The sequence below is a fragment of the Bos mutus genome, chromosome 2 (assembly GCF_027580195.1).
Source record: "Bos mutus isolate GX-2022 chromosome 2, NWIPB_WYAK_1.1, whole genome shotgun sequence".
Lineage (NCBI taxonomy): Eukaryota > Metazoa > Chordata > Mammalia > Artiodactyla > Bovidae > Bos > Bos mutus.
In genome coordinates, this window is record NC_091618.1 from 94,498,058 (window position 1) to 94,509,571 (window position 11,514).

An 11,514-nucleotide genomic window follows, 5' to 3' on the forward strand; every position below is an offset into this window, starting at 1 on the left:
CATCACTGAACATTTTCTTTCTGGATGCTGTGGCTGCAATGGATTTATCTTTTTATCGTGTCATAATTCCTGTTTCCCAGTTGTTGCCAATGCTGTGCCTGTCAATCGGACCCACAGATCTCTGTAGCAGAAAGCAGAGTGCCAGACTCAAGCAATTACCCCAGGCGTGTGTGTGAGCACTTTTAGGAACAGCCTCACTGCAGTTATTTTGACTACAGGGTGAGGCTAATGAAGCAACTCCAAGAATTCTTCATAGTAAAAGCAATTACCCAGATATTGGGCTTGAACAACAACAACATGACCTTCCATCATGACACTCTCTTTATTAATATTTTAATTACTTCTATGCAGATACCCAGTAATATTGGCCACGTTTTATCTGATAATTTTGTTTTTCTGCAACCCCTGGATCATAGGTCAAAGAAACTGTTGTAGCAAAATTTGGGAGGAAAGAGTCATTATATATTTATACTTATCATCATATTCCCCAAAAATAACAAAGCCTTTTTTTTTTTTTTTTACTTCATTAACTTTGCTGACTGCTGAGTTCTTTTTGCCCTTGGTTGTAACATAGACAAGAAAATGTATATTACTTAAGTAATATAACAAAAAATATCTATAAAAGATATAAGACTTCTGAATATTTCAAAGTATTGACAATGATATCGTGCCAATATGAATATTATGATTATATACAGATTAGCCTAATTTACTGCTTTTCATTTGTTATTTTCATTCATTAATAATGCCACTTCTGATTATGCATCTTCTCAATAAAATCTGTGTGTGTCTTTGTAGATAAAAACTAAATTTACCTCCAATTAAAGCATAAAAGCTTAATTTACTAGAACTTTTGAGGCCAAATATACTAATACTTGGGATATTTTAGTTTTTGTGCAGGCTACTCTCTCAGGATCAAGTGAATCTTAACTCATAACATAGACATTATTTTTGCGTTCTTGTCATATATTCTGTGAAAATATACAGCCCAACTGAATTAAAATATAGCAGGCAACATAGATTGGTGGTGGTGGTGGGGTGTGTGTGTGTGTGTGAAGAGAGAAGTGAATGTGTATATCAACTTGTGATTATCTGTGGTGAAACTGTGCTTTACATTCATTGGCAACATTTATATTTTAACATAATTGACAGTTCCTAATCAGCTTAATTACCTGTTTGTTGACTTACTGTTTTAATTAGAAGGTCTTGAATTGCAAATAGCAGAAAGCTCCACTTTAATTGGCTTAAAAAATAAAGGAACATTCTGGTTGAGTAGATTTATTGGTGGAAAGGGAAGGACAGGCTCAGGCAGGGATTTATCCTGAGATTTATAATATCATGAGGGATCTAGCTCTGGGTCTCTCAGCTCTGTCCATCTTCATTTATTGGTTTTTCCTCCTGATGACTTTATTAAACTGGTTGCAGCAGACTTAGGCCTCACATCTATGCAAAAAATTGTCTAGGGAAGAGAGCCCAGTCACAGCACATCAACAACCCTGAGGTTTACCATTCTCAGGTCAGTTTAGAATGAATATTCAGGTCTGAACCCCATGACTGTGCTGAAGAGAATAGGATGTACTGAGTCAAGATCACATTCCTGCGCCTGAAGCTTGCAGGATGCTCAGCTCCCATTACCTGTACCAGAAGGTAGGAGGGGAGCCAGTTTTCCTGGAAACACTGGGATGTCTAAATAAAAATCAGGGACTGTTAAAAAGGGATAGGATAAAAGGAAAAATGCATACTGAAAATAAAATCCACAAATAAGTTGTTGTTTTTTTTTAAATCTGCATTGCCTACTGCAAAAATAGTCTGTGGTACTCACATGCTTATTTTGCTTTTCTGTATGGACTGACATGATTCTAAAAGACATTGAGCCATTCCTTGTGGTGTTAGAGAGTGGGAGTCAAAGAGAAATTCGGCGGGGAAGCAGAATGCAAAGAAAGCTGGACCATTTCCCAGCTCTCCTGAGTCAGGTCTTCACAGTATGGCTTCATTAATCTCTTTGAAGTAATTTCTCAGAACATCAGACACACATTCAAATGTTAGTACAAAAATACCTTTCAAAGCCAAATATGACTGCTTTTCACACCATGTATCATTTTGGATTAACCATATCTCTCTGATCAGGTGTAACTATTCCTCCGGGTTTTAGGCAGCAATGGCTTCGGTAGACCTATGTATGTTATGGGCTTCTGCCAATTGCAGCACCCCCAGCCAAGAAGATGGGTTGTCAGCTAATGTTCCTAACTTATGAGTCCAGGTAAAATGACAGCCTGCTTAGATCCTTCCACAAGGAATCCTTGCATAGTTATATTAATAGCAAATTTTTAAGATTTAAGAAAGATTTATTATTTAAAGAATGCAACTCTAGAGGTAAAAATGGACGCCAAATGACTTTATATTTGTGAGTATGGGGTCTCTTCCATTTCTTTCACTCTTGGTCTTTCACTATTTGGCCTACACTTTTCTACTACAGTCAGTCTGTCAGTCAGTTCAGTTGCTCAGTCGTGTCCGACTCTTTGCGACCCCATGAATCGCAGCACGCCAGGCCTCCATGTCCATCACCATTTCCCCGAGTTCACTCAAACTCACGTCCATTGAGTCGGTGATGCCATCCAGCCATCTCATCCTCTATCGTCCCCTTTTCCTCCTGCCCCCAATCTCTCCCAGCATCAGAGTCTTTTCCAGTAAGTCAACTCTTCGCATGAGGTGGCCAAAGTACTGGAGTTTCAGTTTTAGCATCATTCCTTCCAAAGAATACCAAGGACTGATCTCCTTTAGAATGGACTGGTTGGATCTCCTTGCAGTCCAAGGGACTCTCAAGAGTCTTCTCCAACACCACAGTTCAAAAGCATCAATTCTTCGGCGCTCAGCTTTCTTCACAGTCCAACTCTCACATCCATACGTGACCACTGGAAAAACCATAGCCTTGACTAGACAGACCTTTGTTGACAAGTAATGTCTCTGCTTTTCAATATGCTATCTAGGTTGGTCATAACTTTTCTTCCAAGCAGTAAGTGTCTTTTAATTTCATGGCTGCAGTCACCATCTGCAGTCATTTTGGAGCCCCCCAAAATAAAGTCTGACACTGTTTCCACTGTTGCCCCATCTATTTCCCATGAAGTGATGGACCAGATGCCATGATCTTCATTTTCTGAATGTTGAGCTTTAAGCCAACTTTTTCACTCTCCTCTTTCACTTTCATCAAGAGGCTTTTTAGTTCCTCTTCACTTTCTGCCATAAGGGTGGTGTTATCTGCATATCTGAGGTTATTGATATTTCTCTTGGCAATCTTGATTCCAGCTTATGCTTCTTCCAGTCCAGCGTTTCTCATGATGTGCTCTTTGGTATAAAATGCTGTTTTATAAATAGATAATTTATCAAACACACTTAAGCTTTATGATAAATAAGAATAAATGCACCTCCTAATTATAAATTATGTCTCCTATAGTTATAACCAGTTTATTGTTTTATCTTGTTTTTCATCTGTTGCTCCTGCATCAATGATCTGCCAATTATTTCTTACTTTATCTTCTGGGAGAATATGTGCTGAAATGAAACCACCTTGTCTTTGACTACTGTCCACTAATTGTCTGCATTCACAGCTCTGCCAATGTACAGGGCCCACTCTTGAGATCAGCCAAGCCATAAAGAAGGATCGTTTTGTTAGAAAACTGAATTTTTCTCAGAGAGGCTGCTGGTAACTTCTGGAAAAATTTTAGTAACTACTTTTCATTAGTCACCTATAGTTTCTTGATGCCATAGTCATTGTTCAGACTCACAGTGGAAGTATAACCCTAGAGTCAAGAAAATCAATTCCCTTAGTAGATTAGACAACATTTAGACATATTTGTATAACATCGGGAATAACTCATATTGGCATATGTGGGTCTATTAATAAATAAAATAAAAATCAAAGAAACTTTTAGTGAAGTGATTAGAACTGGATTTCCACTGACTGTAACTGCTATAGAAACTGCTTTTAATTGCATCTTCACTTACATTCTAAGCCAAAGAGAAAAGAAAAAAAACTGCTTTGAAGGATCATTTGGAAACTATTGATCTCTTTTTTTCCCTTCTTCTCAGAACAGCAATGCAGTATCTTAAGCATGGATAAAAGAAGCACATCTTGACCATACTTTAAATAAGTTAAAAAAATTCTTAGTGCAACCATTTTACACTTTTTAATTCAGCTCGTTTCTCATTTCTGTAATAATTCATAGTCCCTAGAACCAATGTGTTCTCAAAGAAGAGAGAGTACTGAGCTTGTCAGTATGACAATTAGTCCAAAATTTATTTCTGTATTCTAGACATACATATTCAACTTTGTGCATTTAAAACTTAAATGTCCAAGATAGAATTAAAACTTTGATTGTATTGCATTGATCCTATTTAGTAAAATGGTAGAATCTTGTGATCTATTGCTTGTAGAAACCCAGGAGTCATGGCTCACTCCCTCACTCTCTGCCCACATCCAGACAATCAATTGACAATTTCCCATCAGTTTCATCTCTTAATGTACCTTGAATCCATCAACTTTTTATTCTTCACTGCTATTTCCCTCACCCAAGTCACTTAATCTTCTGATGTTCACACTTTACCCTCCCTACCCAATTCATTCTGTCCCAGCTGTCAGCATGAGCATATAAAAAAAATCCTTAAGCCTGATAAGGACACCTTTTTATTCAAAAGCTTTGAGTGGTTTCCATGACTCCTAGAATTAAAAATAAACAAAACCACTGGCTTTGACATTGAACATAAACACTGATATCAGTGGTTCTCAGTCCTGGCTTCAATATTTCAAGTACCCCAAGGCAGATTGATTTTACTATTTCAGTTTTATTTCTGATGTTCAAGGGACAGAGTCTGGTTGGTTTATCCAGACATGCAGGGTGGAGTGGTGAAATGGGCATTCTCAGCAGTTTATAGAGTCCTGCAAACCAATCAATACAAATTCCAGAACCCAGCTTGAGAAACGTTAGAAGTTGATTAATTGGGCAACTGCTGACATTGTTTTCCCTGTGTATTAGTTAGAGTTCTCATGAGAAACAAAACCAATAGGATAGATTGATCTGTCTGTCTATCTGTCAGAATAACCTCTCGTGATTTTGGAAGACTTAAGTCCAAAATTTGATGGGGATAGGCTAGCAGGTGAGAACCTTCCTTGGTGGCTCAGATGGTAAAGCTTCTGCCTATAATGCAGGAGACCTGAGATCGATCCCTGGGTCGGGAAGATCCTCTGGAGAAGGAAATGGCAACTCACTCCAGTACTCCTGCCTGGGAAATCCCAGGAGGAGAATAGTAAGCTACAGCCCATGGGGTCATAAGCAGTCGGACACAACTGAGCGACTTCAAAGTAAATAAGTAAGCAGGTGAGAGACTAAGGAGACTTGCAGTTCAAATCCAAAGGCAGTCTTCTGGTGAAGCAGGAAGAGGTGCTGTTGCAGATGAAGTCTGAAGGCAGTGTGCTGGAGAATTTCCTCTTTCTCAGTTGGGAGTGGGGAGGTCAGCCTTTTGATCTAGGCAAGTCATCAACTGATTGGATAATGTTGCCCACATTATAACAGGCAATTGGCTTTACTTTAAGTCCACTGATTTAAGTGTGAATTTCATCAAAAACTTCACAGAAGTTCTTATCTTCTAATCTTCCCAGAAATATTAGAATAATGTTGGACCATCTATCTGGGCACCATGGCCAAGCCAGGTTGACACATAAAATTAGCCATCATACCCTATTCATTCACTTTCTTTTGTGTAGCCTTTCAATGGATTGTTATAAGTGAAGGCAGGGTATGTACATGTGTTATCTGTTAGCTCTGGACTTTTTGCATAAGAATTACAAGAAAAACTTGTTAAAGGACAGATTCCTGAGTCCCAATACAGGTTGATGTAGTCAGAACTTGCCTCTTTTAATAAAATTTGGCAAGTCATTTTCTACCTAGTAAAATATGAGAATAATTTGTGTTTCTTCTTAAATACCCTAATCAAAAAGTATTTTTCACTATTTCCTTGGATTGTTTGTTTTGGTACTTACATAATAATGATCAATGTGCTTATTTTCCATTGTCAGCTTTGCCCTGAGTTCTCGAGGTCTCGAGCCAACAATTTAGTGAAGGATATGAATACAATCCAGAAAAAAATACATGATAATTTATTTATTATTGTTATTGTCAGGAATATGAAATCATCCACAATATTTGCTTAGAATGGCATTGAAGAATTAACCTTGCCCTGTGTTCCTTTCATCTGCCTCGAAGAATAGTTTAAATTTAATTATAAGAAAACTATATAACCTTTGGGTTATATTATATATTCTTCTGATGAATAAAGATATATATGAGAGGAACCTGTCTTTATTACTGTCTAATAGTGAATTAGTGAACCTGCTCATAAAAACATTTTCAAAATAATTTCCTTAAAGTGTAACTCATTTCAAATATTGGTTTGGTAGCAAAATGTTCAGTGAATATTTTTATACTACATTGCTTTTTTAAGATTCATGATATGCATTAAAAAGAGATTCTGAGTAGTCCAGTTAAAATTATTTCATTTTTTTTCTAATATGTCCCCAATTGGTTTATCTACAAAACCATATTTATATATGACAGTATTTTAATATACTTCTGAAACATATTTTTGAAAGATCCTACTTTAGCAATTCCTGTCTCTATTCACTCAATAATAACCATTTTTGAGATCATACTCTGTTCTAACTGATAGATTATACTCTGGGGCATACAAATATGAATAGTATAGAGTTCTTATTATGATGGAAGGCTTAATTTAGAATTTCCAGAAACATAAATGGTTGACATATACTTCAAAACTAAGATTGAGATGTTTAATAGATGCTTGAACAGTGGAGTACCAGGAGTTGAGGGTTATATATATTTGTCTTCCAGGCAAACTTGAGGTTAAAAAATATTGTTTAAAAAATAATCCTTCTGTGAAAAGTGGGAACAAGGGAGGTTTTAAAACAGGAGAGGGACATGATCAATTAAAAATGCTTTCAGGAAGATCATTTGGCAGGAATTTGATGGAGGGACTATAGTAAGAGAGCCTGGTGAGAGAAGGAACAGATGGGAAGCTATTGCAATATTTCAGATGAGTGATCCCGAGTTCCTGAATTAAGGCAGTTGCAATGGAATTAGACAAGACAAGCCAGACTTGAGAAAGAATTAACAAGAGAGGCTGATGTGTTGAATATGGGGAAGAAAGGAGCCAATGATGACTCTAAGATTTCCATCTCAGGGCATGGCAGGGATAACAATTTCAATAGCGCCTCAAGACAGAAGAAGGACTACTGATGTGTCCTGGGAAAGAAGTACTGATTTCAGATTTGAGCCCACAAAATTTGATATGGGTGTATAGCAGCAACATGGGAGAAATATTGATATGGAACTCCAAAGAAATCAGGGTTGACAAAATAGATTTGAAAATCATCAGCCTATGGATAATTGTATTTGAGAGTGTCAACAAGATCATTCAGAGGGCATGGAGTGAGGACAAACAAGGCAAGGATGTGGCAAATCTCACATGCACAGTACAGACCTGGGTGAGAGTCCTTGAGGAGACCAAAGACATGCAATTCAGTGACACTGAAGGATAACAAGGAGAGGGCAGGGTTCTGGACTACACAGAAGGAAACAGCTTCAAGAAACGCATCAGTGCATCCCTCAGTGCTTCAAAGAATTGGGACTTCCCTTATCATTTTCTTTTGCTTTGCAGTCTCCTCTATCTCCAATGTTTTTATAAGCTTTTAGAGATGAATATACATCAATATCACCTTTCATTTAATTGTTTCATTTTCTATTTTCTTCTGTCTACTGGCATTTATTTTGGGGTAAGCATTGGCATACGGGTTTAAGTTGATACCTGACTTCCACACAATAGTTAATTTATTATTATTTTTTTTGGTTTCAGATACACACTACTTCAAAATGGTTCTCCCTCAGCCCTTCCATCTCACCGTTTTACCTGCTCCAACCCCAATAACTGTAGCCAGAACTAACGGGGTAGACTATGACCAACTTCACAACACAGACCTCCTGCCCTGAGGCCTTCTTACGGAAGAGTAGTGATGTAGAGGCATTTGTATCTGATGTCAAAATATATACAAGTGGGGACGTATGTGTGTGGCGTATACATGAGTGTTGTAGGAACTGGAGTAATTAATCTTTTGGCGGCACATCCTTGACTAACCAATAACAGGTGGGGGGACAACTAGGGATCACTTTTTTTTTTGCCTTATGAGAAGCTGTTGTCCATAATGCCTCTTAGAAAATGGTCTTTTGAGATGGAGCAGTCAGTCAACTCAATCCTTGCATCTTCTATTGCCTTTTCCCCCCTTCCTAAACTCATTCTCCTTTTCTTCACTCTCACTATCTAGGATTATATTCCCTGATACAGGGGTATCTCATGAATCTTTGCCACAGAATCTGCTTTTCAGGGATCCCCGGTTAAGACATTCCTGGGAAGTTCTTGGCAGTCTAGTGGTTGGGACTTTGTCTTCCAGTGCAAGAGGTGTGGGTTCGATCCCTCATCATGAAGTTAGGATCCTACATGCCTTGTAGCCAAAAATATAAGAACATAAACAGCAGAAGTCAATATTGTAACAAATTCAATAAAGACTTTAATAAAAGACATTCCTTAACAATAACAACAACAACATTTATTACGAACCTACTCTGCATCACGAGTTTGGAATTCTTTTAGGTTTTTATGTGGGTTCTGGGTATGTAATCTGTTTAGTTAGTATCTCTTTAGCCTGTTTATTATAGCTATATAACATATTTTAGTATGATATTTACCAATTATCTTTAGAGAATCATTTATTTTCCAATGTTCTTATTTCTTTTGGTTGATGCATAATGCTATCAATGTATAATGTGATCACTGGCCCATGTGATCCATGGGTAATGTTATCGAGTTACAGCTGTGCTTCATTCACCAGGAGTCTGGAAAGTCATGAACAATGCAGTAGTTATGAAGTCCCTACATTTCTGAAATAAAGTGTCACAGACAACCTTGAGACATGCTCAGAGATCATAAAATTGGTTCAGTCAAAATTATGTCACCTGCTGTTTAAAAGGCTGTAGTGAGACAGCTTTTCAAAGAATTGACAGATTATTGTGTGTCCTCTTCACAATCTCCCAAGAGGGGAAAAATGAAAGACAACTCCAGATGGAAGGATTTTCAAGAAAATATTTTGGAAGGCTTGACATAGATTCCCTGGAGCTTGGGGGACCCTGGAACAAGAACCTGAGTCACACCAGGAAAGTGGAACAAAGCTTTGCTTTGATAGAACATCTGAAGCGGCGAAATAAGAGGCGTATCCCTGCGAACAAGCTGTAAAGTATCTGTGGGGAGTGGAACTGGCTGAGGACCATTTTGGAAAAGCCCCCAAGGGTGTTCCTGCTTGGAAAGCAAAAGAGAAAAGAGATGCACTCCCAAGACAGGAAGCTAAAGACGGAACTCTAGGCAGCCAGCACTGTCCATCTGCAATCAGAGGGCACCAGAGAAATTCTGAGGGTTCTCAAACAGAACCCTCAAAAAGCCTTTAAAAAGAAAATGTTCAAGCAATAAGGCAGATGCCTAGAGGATCGAGTCCTTTTAGTTCTCTGTCACTTCATGAACTTGAGACAGTGAGGCTTGGACTAAGGTGGATGCTAGTAGCAGGGAGCTTTATAGCTGCTGAGGGGCACTAGGGTGGCTCAAGTTGAGGCACTGTCTGAACCAGCCCCTTTGGAGCACATCTAGGAGACTGTTTTCTCTAGCCAAGGTTCCAGTTCTGGTGAATAAAATTTTCTCATCATATATAAGGCTACCTCTCAGAAAGGCAAATCTGGGTAGAAGCCAGCTTCCTACCATCTCATGGACACAGAATACATGGCTTCTTTTGCATTCTCTCTCAACCACATGGGGCCACAGTCTTTACCATCCTAAGGCTATGGCCTCCTCTGTGCATAAGTAAAGCAATTTCCCGTGATTCCAAGATGGATTACCTTTCTTAGCAATGCTAGCCTCAGTGATTCCACAGTAACTTTGTCTTATCTGTCTTGTAATGTAGCATCAGCTTTTCACATTAAAGAAAAAAGAAGGGAAGTCCACACATCTAATTTCATGTAAGGTGAACAGAATGAAAAGTACCTATGACATGTGAGCTCTAGAGGGCCACTGAGCTCTACTCAGCACAGAGAAGTATGGTTGGAATATTCTGGAGGTGCAAAGACAGAGTGTATAAGTAAGTACAGAAATAATTTGACCAATTACTTTCTTAATACTTGAAAGAGTAAAGGTTATGCAGTCTCCTTGCTGTCTAGTTGCTAAGTCTTTTTGAGACTCCATGGACTGTAGCTCACCAGACTCCTCTCTCCCTGGGATTCTCCAGGCAGGAATACTGGGATGAGTTGCTATTTCCTTCTCCAGAGGATCTTCCTGACCCAGGGACCAAACCCATGTTCTCCTGCATTGCAGGCCACTGAGGCACCAGGGAAGCCCCTCCTTCTCTATAGTTAACCTCTTATTCTGTTGTTGCCACTTGATCCTAGCACTTTCTTTTTCAACTAATGCAACTTCCACCATCCATCATATTTTGGGGGGAATCTTTTGGTGGTCACTCACTATTGTTGAGGTATAAGTCTAGGTCTGGTCAAGTAACAGAGGCTTTTTTTTTTTTCCTATTTTTTCCTGCTCTGCTGCCTCTCAGGGAATGGAAGTTTCCACTCAGGGGAGGAACCTGTGCGTACTGTCAGCTCTGTCACTTCTGACACTGTTCTCCCCTTGAGGAATCACACATGGAGCTGACTCTTCTGGGCATTTTGCTCTCCCTCTGTGACAGCCCCTGTTCTGAAGCTAGGATCAAGATTACTCCATCTCATAGCAGGTAGGCTAGGCAACTTTTGCATATCCCAATGCTCAGAAACCAAGCTTTTTCAAAATAGCTCTCATGCAGTGTTAATACCATTCCACAAGGGCACCAAAGTGTGCTGTTTATACTCAACATTTTTTTCCTCACAGAATTCTTAATGAAACAGTGTATTCTTTTTGAATTTAGGCTCCCATCAATCCTTCCCCACACCTGCACATCTGTAAGACTCATACATTATATCAGACCATTAGTGCCTGGATGAGGACATTTGGTGTGCTAGGTAACCTATGGCACAATTGCTCATCCCTCTATGACTAAGGCTTTGTTACTAGCTTCTCAACCTCACTCCTTCTTCTCTCAGAAGGAATGGACTTCCTTTCATGAGACTTTTAAGTCCTTCAAGGAATTCACTTTCATCAGTTCAGCCTCTTCATTCCTCAAATGTCAGAGCATCCTGGAAGTGGACCTGGTTTGGGATGAATTTGGCATCTCTCCCTCATCCTATCTCCATTCCATTCTATCAATTAAATTCCAGAGACATGGAGGATATGCCCTTCTGAGTGCTATAGTTTCTATTTGTGTTGAGGAGATTCTCTGCCACAACCCAGCCTCAACAGGAATAGCTCTGCTTTTATCTGCTTTAT